The sequence below is a fragment of the Tenrec ecaudatus genome, chromosome 10, assembly GCF_050624435.1.
Source record: "Tenrec ecaudatus isolate mTenEca1 chromosome 10, mTenEca1.hap1, whole genome shotgun sequence".
NCBI lineage: Eukaryota > Metazoa > Chordata > Mammalia > Afrosoricida > Tenrecidae > Tenrec > Tenrec ecaudatus.
In genome coordinates this window covers 104,764,848-104,779,712 of record NC_134539.1, presented here as the reverse complement: position 1 = coordinate 104,779,712, position 14,865 = coordinate 104,764,848, and the positions used below count along the sequence as shown (strand labels likewise).

At 42.7% G+C, this 14,865-nt stretch overlaps 1 protein-coding gene across 1 annotated transcript in view; it reads left to right on the top strand.

Annotated features, from left to right (window-relative positions):
• The first annotated feature begins 847 nt into the window (after positions 1-847).
• CDRT4 (CMT1A duplicated region transcript 4) overlaps positions 848-14,865 on the top strand; it is a 28,959-nt gene continuing 14,941 nt past the window's right edge. Inside the window, exon 1 of the mRNA XM_075561091.1 lies at positions 848-1,193. The gene's annotated coding sequence lies outside the window, so the exon portion shown is untranslated. The remainder of the gene's footprint in view (positions 1,194-14,865) is intronic.

Sequence of the window (14,865 nt, the reverse complement as noted above, 5' to 3'; positions counted from 1 at the left end):
TACTGGACAGATGGTCTACTTTTTCATCTTTCACCAAACTCTACGCCTTCTTTCCAGTCCAGGTGTGAGTGACTAATAGTCTTCCATGTATCCTGTGCTTGCATGCATGGGATTTTAGGCAGAGTGACAAAGTGACACCAGTGACTTAACATTTGGGAGCAGGGCGTCTTTCTGGGACCTATGACTTAATCCCTGGGTCAAATGAACCCTTTCTCTTGGCTTTCCAGAGCTGGTGGGTAAGGGAGGTCGCTGGCACATAGTTCACGTATGGCAGAGAGAATGAGTTCGTCCTCAAGCAGATGCAGAGACGTCTCGGCTCCCAAAGCCCAGCCCAGCCGGCGCACACGTCTCTTGGTGTGCGGCACGCACCCTTCCCAAGCACACAGAGCTTGCTTTCTTTTTCTTCTTCGAGGGAAAAAAGTGACTGCTTCACAGCGTGCCGGACGCAAAGGAAATGGAAAGTCCCACAGCCTCCTGAGCCCCTCTCTGCTTGGACAAGTTTGGGGCCAGCATGGGGCCTCTGCGTCCAGGTCAGGTCCTGTGGGGACACGGTGAATTCTTTGGCTGGAGGCTATACCCAGGACTGCCCATGTTTCCAAGGAAGAAGAGGCCCTGTGTACCGACCTCCAGGTCAGGTCCACGTCTTACCCGGAACCGAGCGTGGGAAGCCACCCCCGTGCCCACCCCGTCCCCACCCACCCTCAGCCCTGAAACAGAAGGCTTGACGGGGCCTTTTCGGAGAGGCCGCTGAGCTCAGACCCTGGCGGCTCTGAATTCCCGGGTGATGAGCGAAGGATTCCAGTGTTTACTCTGAACAATGTTTTCCTGTGTCTGCATCGGCTGGGTGTTAAATTCTTCCAGATTTCTGGCTCCACGTTGCAACTCCAACAGGACAGAAACAGGTTTATGGCAGTTGGCAATGGTGCCGGCTACGTCTCCAATTTCCACTTGGCCAATGGAAAGACCGTCTGCGCAGGCTCCGCTGCTCCCCACCCAGGAGGGGCTTGTTGTGGTCTCCCCGCCACAGCTGCTTGCTGTGCTGGTAGCATTTCCCACCACAGAGGGCAAACGTTAGCTGCTTCTCTCTGGAAACGCGGCAGGCAGTGAGAGCAAGCTGTGCTTTGAAGGTCAGGCCTCGCAGTGTTTTCCCCGTACAGATAACCCAGAAGTTGGGCGCATAAGGAATTCATTTGGTGAGCTATTGGGAAATGAGAGCATTCCAGGACTGGGGCCTGCCGGGCTGGGAGTTTTGGGAGACATGTGGGAGGGCAGAGCTGGAAGGGAGAGTAGAAAGCGTCAGACCTAAACCGGTATTTTCCTAGAGGAGGAAATGGAAATACAGGAAGCGTGCGACACGAGGGCTAGGATATCAGCTCTCGGAATTGGGCAGCTGAAGCATTGGGGTGAATTATCCCAGTTTTTTTGAAGAGGCCCTTATAAGACCATAGAGGTCCTTCTTTGTGAAGTGTAGATAGTCAATATGTTTAAGGCTGTGAAAGCCAGCCTTGAGTGAATTCTGCCTCAGAGAGTCTGTAGGTGAAGACTGACTCTTTTCGGGAGCAGCCCAGCACAGTCTTTGTCTTGAGAAGTGGCTGCCGGGTTTGAACCACCGATGTTGTGGTTAGCAACCCGATGCCGAACCTGCAGGTCACCCCGGGGCTCCTTTAAAGAGGGAGCTTCCAAAAGTTGGTGGAAAAATGGAATTAAGAGATAATGGAATTTCCTTATGAAGAGTTTAGCGTTTCCTCTTGTAGAGTGTGTGAGAAAACCGGTCAGTTCAATGCAGAGATAAATCTGCCCGGCACAGGCATTCATTCACAATAACGTTTTACATTTTGTTTTCTATGCCTATGTCCTGAGATGATGAACAATTCGGGGAACACTCTTAAGGTGACACCATGCTGACTTGTGGTCTCCATTTTTGGTGACAGTCCACCTTCTGGAAAGGCCCCTCGCCAACCTCTTGAATCAGAACAATCCCAATCCAAGTAAGGCATGGGGCACGCAACCCCAATCCAAGTAAGGCATGGTATTCACAAATACCATGTTAGATCTTGTGCTCATGGGCCCTGGAGGCCTACCTCTGAGACCTTGTCTGATGTGTGTGTGAATGCTCATGTATGTGAGTGCATGAGTGGACGGAGATGGAAGATTGGTGGTAATCCCCCTGGCTTCAGTACTTCTGTGGGGAGGCACTGAATAGCTCCTTGACAGGCCTCATATTTTAACTGGCAGCTCTCACATAGCCATTTGGACTTTCAGGAGGCTTTAAAAAAATTCAGCTTTTAATAGGACTTAAAAGGTTTGACCTTCAAAAAGAAAAGGAAAGGACAAAAGGATTGCTCCTTAAAAGAAACCATTCGAATTTAAGTTTCTAGTCCTGTCAAATAATGTGTAAGGCAAACAGCTCAACCTTATCTCTGAAACTTCCCACAGCCAATATCCTGTCTTCTCACTCCAACTTCGATCCCTCCGGCCCCTTCAGGATGTCTCTTGTGTAAAAATGACCTGGTCAAAGGTGGTTTCGTGACAAGGATTGCTTCATTCCTGTGGTGTTTTATAGGCCTACGTGTTTGGCTTTACCTTTATTTTCCCTTCTCTAAGCAGAAATTGGATCGTGCCCTAGAGATGGAAGAGGCGTGGGAGGAGTATACGAGTTATACTTTTATAACTTCCTTTTCCTCAACTGTGTGTTAAATTCTGTACCATTATGCCCCAGGGAAATATTTAATAATGTCCTGTAACACAAAATGACACAGATATGTGAATGGATTTGGGGCTCGAACTTAATTTCAGGCCCAATCCTAGAACAATGAATTCTTATGACATGTCCCTGCTTAATGCTCACCCTCATGAGAGTGCACTGAAGATAAAGGTGCTACAGCAAACTGTGTCAAAGAAACTAGGTGGTGCCCGGCTATCAGAAAGAATAGTGTCAGGCATCTTAAAGGCTTGTCTTAAAACAAGCAGCTACCTAAGTGAAGAGTCAACGCAATACATATGGAAGAAACACACCAGCCTGTGTGGTCCAAGGATTGAAAATAATATTATTCAAATCCAAAGGAAGGAATAGTATCAGAGCTTAAATTGTGAACACCTTGTTTGCAGAAGTAAATGAATGACAGTAGAACTCCAACCCCCATTTTCAGGTTCCACTTGTAGAATAAACCTCTAGTGAATCCTCTATGACCATGTTTGAGGGATGTGAACAGCCTTGTTACTAGACAGAGAATATTATAAAGTTAATTATGACAGGTATAGTTAGGTTAAAATGTAATATCTTACTTGATCTCCCTTTTGGTCCATTTAAAAGTTGTTTCAGTTAAAAAAAAGAAGAAGAAGAAATACACTCGGATTATGTCACCAGTGAATCCCCTCTGACCATAGACCAGGCATATGGACAGCTGTATTATCATGCAGAGTGCATTGGAAAGTGGATAGTTATAGATACAGTTAGGTTAAATTTTAACACCTTATCATTTGATCTCTCCATTTAAAAATGGTTCTAGTTCTCAATATTTTCTACATTCTTTTTGACTGAAGTTTTTGTCTGTTTCACTTTGGTATCATTGCTAGATTAAAAACAACAACAGCATGTTTTTCTGTAAATGACACCCAGGATAAGTAAATCTATAGAGACGGTAACTGAGTTAATGGTTCCTTGGCACTATGGCAGGAAGCTTGGGGTGAAATGAAGAACTAATAATGAGTATAAGAAAGATGAAAATGATCTAAAATTCAATTGTGTAATGGTTGCACAACCCCTCTTCATAAGCCTGAACTATCGAAGTGTATGATATGAGGATTATGTGCCAATAAAATTGTTTTTAAAAAACTCAAAGGACACATTTACATTGGACAACCATTCTGTAAAAGCTCTCTTTAAAATATTAAAGAGCGAGGACATCATTTTGAGGACTAAGGCCTGTTTTACTCAAGCCACATGAGTTTCAATCACCTCACATGAATATGAAAGCTACACAATGAATAAGAATACTGTAGAAGACCAGAGAAGAACCAGTGCCTTTGAATTATGGTCTCGTTGAAATATTGACTGTCTCAAAGACTTCCAAAAGAATGAAACAAAAATCTGGTTTGGGCGAAGTACAGACAGAATGCTTCTTAAAAGTAAGAATAACCAGCTTTTATCACACGTACTTTGAACATGTTATCAGGAGGGACCAGCCCTTGGGAAAGGGCATCGTGCTTGGAAGAGGGTCAGTGAAGAAGAGGAAGACGCTCAATGGGATGGCATGACTGAGTGGCTGTAATAATGGACGGACACACAGCGACTTTTGTGAGGATGGTATAGGAGCAGGCAGTGTTCTATTTTACTGGACTCCGCATTGCTATGAATTGAAACCAACTCCATGTTAACTAAGAGCAATACATTTTGTGTGTTGTCAGAGGTTGGGGAGTCTACAGGGGTATGAATATCGGAAGAAAGTATCATTGGAACCTGTCTTAGAGGCTGTTTATCACAAAGCTTATAAACCCAACTACTCTTGGGTCTTTGTTGGCCTTGTCTACGCTCTGGTAAACCAGCGGCTGTGAGGGAAGAGGAGACGAGTTGCGTGTTCACCTACACTGTTCCTGGGCAAGGGATGCCTTTTCTGGCATGGCGTCCCTAGGACTTCTCAAGGGCAAATGGTTGAGTTTCTAAATGGCCTTGCTCTTCAACTCTATTCCTTCTAATTTCTACTCCCCTGGCAGTTTAAACTGAAGGATGACATTTATTCTGATCTATCATGGCTTGAGTTTTTAGAGCAGAATCTCTCTCTCTCTCTCTCTCTCTCTCTCTATATATATATATATATATATATACACACATATATATATATGATATACTTTTTATCATATCTACATCAATTGGATAATCATAACATCCCATAAGGTAGAATGTTTCACATTTTAGATTTGAGGAAATTGAGACTCACAATGAATGATTAACTTGCTTACGATTAAACATCAAGAAGTAAAGCTGAATTTCAAGACAGCTGTCCTGACTTCAAATTCTGTGCTCCACTATGTTTCCCCAGTATTCATACCTGTTGTATGCATATGTAAATCTCTAGATTACTCATAGTAGGAACCTGGTGAGACTGTGTGGCCCAGTTTTGCTGATTAAGTCATTCTGAACCAGGGCAACAATGACCCGAGAAGAGAGAGAGAAATCAGTTGAAATGAATGATATAAAAACTAGAGTGGAATAGTAGATGTGGCTAGAGACTTTAGAGAGTTACAAAGGTGTGTGTGTGTGTGTGTGTGTATAATATTTATTCATGCATGGTTCGTAGATGCTTACCCCTGAGTCTATATGAATGTTCTATGCATGGCTAGGGGCGTAGCATGCACACATTTATATGGACAGTTCAATATCCATCTGATCCAGGAGATAGTGCAGTCCTGGGCAGCATTTCATTCCATTGTGCATGAGGTCCACAGGAGTCTGGGGGTCAGCTTGATGACAGCAAAGAACAAATATATGTGAGTGTACTTGGACACAGACACCCCAGAACTTGCCTGGTTTGGGGGATAATCTCCATAGGATAGCAATTTGTCATTTTGGTGAGTAGATGGTATAACCAGGTTTGAGAAGGGATTGTGGAGCAGGTATGGAGGTTTGAGATGCTACAAATGTGGGTAGCAGTAGTGTTGAAGGGTCCTCTGAGCATATCTTCTGATCTCCTACTGTTCCAGCTTGTTCCTTGATCTCCCACTTGTTGGTTTATCTTTAGTGGGAATCATTTTGTTTCTAACTCCCCCAGCCTGAAATGTGGCCCAGGTTGCTTTGGCACCATGTGAGACATCAGAGTCTTGCACATTAACACTGATGGTACAGTCAGTCTAAACAAAGAGCTCTGATGATGTGTCTCGGTACTGTGCTCAATGCTTTATATGGGTCATCTCATGGAGACTAACCAAAGTTCTTGTTTTGCTTTGTTATTCAAAGCAATGTTTCATATGTTTTTCAGTGTATGCAATCCAGGATAGGTAAATCTCTAGAGACAGCACCTGGATGAATGGTTTCTTGGAGGTGTGGCAAAGGAGGCTGGAGTGGTGGTGGTAATGTATGGGGAGCTAATAAGAATGAGTTCAACAAGAAGAAAATGTTCTAAAATTGATTGTGGTGATGACTCTACAACTCTTTCATATGCTAGAATAATTGAATCATATGATATATGAGTTTTAAAATAAATCATTTTATTGGGGGCTCATACAGCTTTTATCACAATCCATTCATACATCCATGTGTCAAGCACATATGTACATTTATTGCCATCATCATTCTCAAAACATTTGCCTTCTACTTGAGCCCTTAATATTGCCTGCTCATTTCCCCTCCCTACCCGCTCCCCTTCCTCATGAACCCTTCATAATTCATAAATTATTATTATTTTGTCATATGTTACACTGTCTGTTGTTTTCCCCCCACACTCATCTCTGCTCTCCATCCCACAGGGAGGAGGCTATATGTAGATTCTTGTAATTGGTTCCCCCTTTCTAGCCCACATTTCCTCCACCCTCCAGGAATTGCCACTCTCACCACTGGTCCTGAAGGAGTCATCTGTCCTGGATTCCCTGTGATTCCAGTTGCTATCTGTACCAGTGTACATCCTCTGGTCTAGCCAGATTTGTAAGGTAGAATTGGGATCATGATAGTGGGGGTTGGGGGTAGGGAATGAAGCATTTAGGAACTAGAGGAAAGTTATATGTTTTATCGTTGCTACCCTGCACTCTGACTGGCTCATCTCCTCCTCACAACCCTTCAGTAAGGGGGTGTCCAGTTGCCTATAGATGGGCTTTGAGTTTCCACTCTGCACTCACTCACATTTACAATGATATGATTTTATGTTCTTTGATGCCTGATAACTGATCCCTTCGACAGCTCGTGGTCACACAGGTTGGTGTTTTTCTTCCTTGTGGGCTTTGTTGCCACTGAACTAGATGGCCACTTATTTATTTTCAAGCCTTTAAGACCCCAGAACCTATATCTTTCGATAGCCGGGCACCATCAGCTTTCTTCACCACATTTGCTTATGCACACGTTAGTCTTCAGTGCTCATATCAAAAAGATGGGCACCCACTGATATGATTTTTAGTTCTTTGATGTCTGATAACTGATCCCTTCTACACCTCATGGTCAGTCAGGCTGGTGTGCTTCTTCCATGTGGGCTTTGATGCTTCTCAGCTAGATGGCCGCTTGTTTATCTTCAAGCTTTAAAGACTCCAGATGCTATATCTTTTGATAACCGGGCACCACCAGCTTTTTTCACAACATTTGCTTATGCACACATTTGTCTTCAGCAATCGTGTCGGTTGGGAAGGTGTGCATCCTGGAATGCCAACTTAATAGAACAATATGTTCTTGCATTGAGTAAGTGCTTGAGTGGAGACCCAATGTCCATCTGCTGCCTTAATACAAAACCTATAAATATATGCACATAGATCTGTTTTCCCACACTCTTATATAAACATATTTACATATGTACATTCCAGTCTTTAGACCTCTATAAATGCCCTTTGTCACCTTCCTCTATTTCCTTTGACTTTCCTCTTGTCCCACTATCATGCTCAGCCTTCTTTTGGGTTTCAGTAATTTCTCTCAGTAATTTCTACCAGGATTCTCACACCCTCCTTGCCACTGATTTTGGATCACTTGTTGCTCCCCTGTCCCTGGGTTGGTCAACACCACCTCCTTACCCTCACACCCCCCCTCTCCCATGTACCCCAGAATCATTGGTCCCATTGTTTTGTCCTCCAGACTATTCATCCAGTCTATTTTATCTAGATAGATCTGTAGAGATAATAATATGCACTCAAAAATCAAGCCATAGCAAGATAGGTGATGAGTGAGAACACAGCAATGAGGACAAAAAGGGAAACCAATTATCCATAGAAGAATAAATTAATTAAAAGAAAAAAATTTTAAAAAGAAAGAAAAACCTGCAAATAGATCAAGGTCTGATTTTTCATCTCTGGGCATGTCCTTCAGTCAGGTCCAATGGGGTACCATGCTCTGGCCCCAGAGTCTGTCCTTTGTACTCCCTCGGGGGCTCCCTGCTCTGATCCCACGGTTGCTCTGCCACATGCTTTTAGTGGTTTGCCTCGGTGTCACAGGGTCAGTCTGGGACAGTCCCCACACTGAGTCTCCAGTGTTGTCCCCCTTAGGGCCCTGGGCCATCAAGGGATGGTGTGTCTCATAGTGGGATCAGCCATATTGTCCACTCTGTCCATTGGCTGTTCAGAGCAGGGATATCGTCCTCCAGGCCTGATGGGCCAGGATGTGCTCCACTCTCTTCCCCCCCTTCATTTGCTCCCATTTGCTCTGATCAGACATGCCCCTCTCCCTGAGCTGCAGCCTCAGTGCTGTCCTCTCAAGTAAATTCTTCTGGGGGGAAGGGCAGTTGTCCACACAGCTAGTATGGGGCCAAGCCCTCAGGTCCCTCCACTGGCTCCCCACTCCTTGCAGGCACACTGCATTTGTCTGGCCCTGGCTTTATATCTGGTCCCTCTTTCCCTGTGGAGACACAAACAATACCCTCCCCTTGGGTGGGTCCGTACTCTATTCCCCCATCACACACCTTTTTTTCCTTTCCCCTTTCCTCCCTCCATCCCCTTTTTAGTTGGCTACCATATGTATCCCTGGATTTGTTCTGGCCCCTGCTGTACTACCTGGACCTCACCCCTGGAGTGTTTGTATACAGTAGTTTTTTCCCCGTGTCCCTTTTGCATTTACCTGTTATATATATATATATATATAAATAAATTTACCTCAGTGGACTCGTCATATTTGTCCTTTTGGCTTGGCTTACTTCACTTAGCATAATTTCTGTCTGTTTGAGAAATCGCCAAATTGATTTCCATAGTGGCTGTACATACCTACAGGTCCACCAGCAGTGGATGAGAGTTCCTACCTCACCACAGCCCCTCCAACACTTGTTACTTTCTGATTTTTTGAATTGGGCTATCTTTGAGGGTGTTAGGTGGTATCTCTTCATTGTTTTGATTTGCATTTCTCTTATGGTTAATGATCAGGAACATTTTCTCATGTTTATTGGCCATTCGGATTGCAGACTCTGTGAAACTTCTGTCCTTTGCCCTCCTCCTCAGTGGGAATTAGTTTATCTCTTATTGTAAGCTTCCAAAACATTGTAGATTTTAGTAATAAGGCCTTTGTCTGATGTGTCATTGCTAAAGATGTTTTCCCAGTCGGTGGGCTCTTTTATTACTCTCTTGGTAAATTCTTTCGATGTGCACAGGTGTCTTATCTTCGGTATATCCCACTTGATATTTGTGATTCCTTTGTACTTTTATCCTTCCCTATTTCTGATAGTCTGTGTATTCCCTGTGCCAAGGTTCTCAGGTTTGTCCCAATTTCCTCATTAATGGCCCTAATTGTTTGGGTTTTATCACAAGGTCTGTGATCCACCTTGAGTTTATTCTTGTGCATGGAGTGGGGTAAGGGTCTTGCTTCATTTTTCTGCAGGTAGATATCCATTTTTCCATCACCATTTATTGAAGATGGCATCTGCTTCTCATTTAAATTTTTTGGGTCCTTATCAAAGATCAGTTGCCTGTATGCTGATATTTTTATTTCTGGGTCTTCAGCTCTTTTCCATTGGTCTGAATATCTGTCATTATGCCAGTACCATACTGTTTTTACTACTGTCACCGTATAGTATGTGCTAAAATCAGGTAGAGCAAGCCCTCCTACTTTGTCCTTCTTGAGGAGTTCTCTGCTAATTCTGGGCTTCTTCCCCTTCTATATGAAGTTGGTAATCTGTTTTTCCAATTCTTTGAAGAAGGATGGTGGGATTCTTATCGGGATAGCATTGAACTTATATAGTGCCATGGGCAGAACTGTCATTTTTACTATATTGAGTCTGCCAATCGAGGAGCATGGGATATTCTTCCATTTGTTGAGGTCACTCCTGATTTCTTGAATCCGTGTTCTATAATTTTCCTCATACATATCTTTTGGTTTTTTAGTCAGGTTTATCCCTAGGTATTTCCATTTGTGCTTGGATATTGGAAAGGGCACTGCCTTTTCAATAGTCTCTTCTGTGAACTTGTCTGATGTGTAGAGCAGAGCAATAGACTTCTGTTTGTTGCTTTTGTATCCTGCCACTCTTCCATATTCCTCTATTGCTTCCAACACTCTGCTTGTGGAGTCTAAGGGATCTTCAATATGTAGAATCATATCATCTGTGAATAATGATAATTTCACCTCTTCCTTCCCCAGCTGAATACCTTTAATATCTTTCCTTAACTTGTGTTGTTAGCTAGGACCTCCAGTACAATGTTAAATAGGAGTGGGGACAAGGGGCATCCTTGTCTGATCCCCTTTTTCAGTGGAATTGCTTTGGTCTTTTCTCCATTAACTACCACGTTAGCTATTGGTTTTTCATATATGGCCTGTATAATATTGAGGAGTTTTCCTTCTATTTCTATCTTCTTGAGTGTCTTAAACAGGAATGCGTGTTGGATGTTGTCGAATGCTTTTTCCACATCTATTGATAATATCATGTGGTTCTTATAATTTTTCCTGCCAATGTGGTGAATAATGCTGATGGTCTTTCGTATGTTGAACCATCCCTGCATCCCTGGTATGAATCCCACTTGGTCATGGTGAATTATTTTTTTAATATGCTTTTGTATTCTATTGGCCAGTATTTTGTTAAGGATTTTTGCATCAATGTTCATTCGGGATATTGGTCTATAGTTCTCAATTCTTGTGGCATCTTTGCCCGCTTTAGCTAACAGAGTTATACTAGCTTCACAGAAAGAGTTTGGGAGTTTCCCCTCTTTTCCTATGTTCTGGAAGAATTTGTACTGGATTGGTGTCAGTTCTTCCCTGAATGCTTAGTAGAATTGTCCTGTGAAGCCATCTGGGAAGGGCATTTTTTTGGAATGTGGTTTTACTATAGACAGTCATTGGGACAATTATTGGAAATTTAGGTTTAATCATAATTTGGGGTTACTCATCACCCAGGAGTTGTGTGCCATATGTGACATGTCTATTTTTAGCATTCTGGCATGGGAAGTGTCAGGTGCAGAACCACAGCATCACAGTACTGGTGCCTAACCACCTCCCGTTGCTCACCACTCCTGATGGGTATCGAGATACATGTACAGGGTGGGCTCCCCTATCACATTCTGTGAAGGTGGTGGTTGAAATTTCTCACTGGTTGCAGCCTCCCATCTCTGGTGGGGACCTCTGTTCATTCTCCATCCACCCCAGCCCCGAAGGCCTACAAGATCCTCTTCCTTTTGTCTGGCTGCCTGCCTCCCTTCAAAGAGCTCCTTAAAACCTTTAACCTTCACCTGACACCCTTCAGCCGCTGCTTACCTGTGACCTCAATTCCCCACTGTTGCCCGTACTCTCTGTGGCTAGGCCAGCGGTTGGCAAACAGTGGCTCTTAAGCCATATGGAGCTCTTTCGGTACATACATATGGCTCTGAGGTAAAATGCAGACAATTTAAAAGAGGTTGTTCAGATAATGATTTCATTTGTTTGTAACAAACATATTTATAACTCTCAACTAATTTTAACTTGTTGTGAGTGGACAGGATTAGCTCTTCCATCTCAAAAGCTTGGCACCCCCTAGGCTGGATCAAGACTTTGTACATGAATGAGATAAGGTATCTTGCAGTTAGTCCCTTTCTTTTTTTAAAAAAAAATGGAAAAAGTATGAATTAAGTGGGGCTTTTCCATTTCAGATAATTAATTTTGAATTAAACAGTTTAAACTACTTATCAATTCCACCCCACCCCCAACCCCAGTTTACCCTCTTCCCTCCTTTGATTTCTCTTCTCTCTCTTGGGAATTACTATCTTCCCATTCACCCAAGTGAATCAATACATGTCATCCCTGTAGTCTATTGTTTTATCTTCCTTCCCTTGTCTGCCCTTGCTCCCCCTGGCACACGCCCCCAGCCCCCCCAATCTCCAATGTCTGTTCCCTTTGGTATGGAAGTCTTTGTCTTTTTCCCCTTGTTTATAACAGTGGTCTCATATGTTTGTCCTTTTGTGATTCATTTCATTCAGCATCATTTTCTCCAGGTCCACTCATGCCACGGTGTTCCCTAGTTTCATCATTTTTGCATCAACTGTTATGATCATGTGGTTATAGGATGGATGGAATTGATTGTTTTTCTATTGTGGAACCATCCTGTTTACAGGTATGAGTCCCATGATCATGAATATATATATATATATATATATCTCCCAGGAACTTGTTGAGAATATATGCATAAGGGATATTGGTCTATAGTTTTCTATGTTGGTAATGTCTTTGCCTGGTTTCCTTAGAAGCGTTATGCTTCATGTAATGAGTTTGGAAGTTTGTTTTCCTTTAATCTGGAAGAGTTTGTGTAGGATTGTTGTCAGTTCTTCTCGGAAGGCTTGCTTGAATTCCCTGGTGAAACCATCTGGCCCTGGACTTTTTTTTGTGTGGAAGTATTTTAATGAGTTGCTCTTTATATTTTTCTTCTGTTATGGGCCTGTTGAGGTTTTCTACATCAGCGTGTGTTGATTTCTGTGGTACATTTCTAGAAATGTGCCCATTTCCTCTGGGTTTTCACATTTGTTGGGAGTGTCAGTGGCCGTCCTTTGTGTGGCCTTGTTGTTGCAGGGCACTAAGGTTTATCCATATAGTTGTGGAGTGGCCTGTGGAAAGCACCACAGATGTGCCTGTGGCCCCAAGACCCCTATTGTAGGAGACACTTGAGAATTACTTCCAAAGTTTTCCTCAATGCAAAATGTCAGAGAATTGGGATGGGGATAGGTGTGTTTTAGTTCTTTGCTTCAAGGCAAACTGTCAAGTGCACGACACCTTCTTAAAAATAAACACTGCCCAGGATTGCTAGAGTTTTAAAAGGGGTAACCTGGTCCACTGATTGGGACCAGACCTGGGAAGTGTCTGGCTGTTCCCCCCATGTGTTCTCTAAGTTCACAATGCCTTCATTGTTTGAGTTTAGCAAGACTTTCTTTTACTGATTGGTTAGCCATTGTAAGGTCACGTGTTCATGGTCTCATTACTTGTAAGTCAAAAGGCAGGCAGACGGAAAGTCTTTGAGCACAAATTCCTTTCAACCTTTCATGCTTGGTTTCCTGATTACCAAGTTGTAGGGCTGCCTATTCCTCCATGCCTTTTCCTTCTCCACTCCAACAGTTCTCTTGGCATATAAATCACAAACCACACAATTCAGCAGTTCCATCACAGCCACAAGAGTTGGACTAGCAGCAGCATCACAACCAGTCTTAGACCAGTTTTCATTTTTGTGCTCATTGTATTTGCTCCCCATTTCCCCTCCATCTCCCTTACCATAATCCCAAAGAATCATCGCTCCAGTTACTCTCTCTGTAGAGTTATCTATCCTGGATTTCATATAGAGGAAAATAAAAAAGTATCCCAAAGCCATAAACTAACAATAACAAAGTAAAACAGATACAATCTCAGTAGAAAAAAAGAACAAAAAATACTAAAACTAGAACAAATTTAAAATTGGAGGTCAAAGGATAAGGGGTTAAGTTTTCACCTAACTTCGTCTGCAACAATCCACATTCCAGTGCATTCTCCATGATAGCAAGGCTGTCCACATCCCTGATCTACCGTCAGGAGATTCATCAGGGGCTTAATCGAAATAGAGTTGACCTTCACTAAAAAGAAAACAAAACAAACAATCTTAAAATGGGCCAAAAGGAAGATCAAATGATAATCTATTACATTTTAACCTAACTATGCCTGCCATAATCAACTTTAAAATGCTCTCTGTCCCATAACAGGGAAATTAATATCCATCAACCATGATCAGAGGGAATTAATTGGAAGCTTAATCTATGTGTAGATCCTGCAAATGGGTTTTGGGCTTCTACTGTCATCTGCAAACTGGATGGTCACACTTTAAGTTTTTGATACCATTCTCTCCTTTAAATTTGGATTCAATTCTTTACCATTATATACAAGCTAGTGTGCTTCCTCCACGTGGACTCACTTAAATGGCTGGTTGTTTGAAAACAAGTCTTTAAGACCTTAGCTATTACTCTTTTAGATAACTGGGCATCATCTAGTTTCTTCACCACACTTAGCTATCACACCCATATTTTAGGCATCTCTTCATGAGGGTGAGCATTCAGCAGGGCCATGTCCTAGGAACTAACTGTTCTTAGAATGGGGCTAGAATTAAGGATAAGCCCCCCAAATCTATTCATGCGTGTATGGTTTACATATGTCTCTGGTTCACCTTAGAGACATCATTGTCACTCTGTTATAGGACACTATCAGCAACCTCCTGGGGCATCACTTCTGCTGTTTTCTATTTTATAGTCATGGTCCCATACCAACAGTGTTTATCCTTTAGTGATTGACTAACTCAGCATAATGTTCTCCATACTTCACACCATGTGCAAAAACAAACTCAAGTGGAATAAAGACCTAAATATCAAACCTAGAACAATCAGGATCATCAATAAAAAAAGAGAGACAAACTTAAGGGCCCTAATGCAGAACAGAAATATGCTCCCCAACATAAAAAACATTCACCACTGGAAAGACACTGAAAATATCCTCTGGATTAATTTCCTAGTTTCCTAACCCAAACCTCATTGCCTTTGTGTCAATTCTGACATATATCAACCCAACAGGGCAGAGTAGAATTTCTGTACATGGTTTCCAAGACCTTACTCTTTCTGGAAGCAGACTGCATCCTATTTTCCCCGTTGAGTGGCCAGTGGGTTAGAATTTTTTGGTTAAGTAGCTGAGCATTTAACAGTTTCCATTTTTTAATTCTCTGGAGAATGGAGAGATCAAACTCACTGTCATTCAGCGGATGCGGACTCAGAGCAATCCTTTAGAACAGA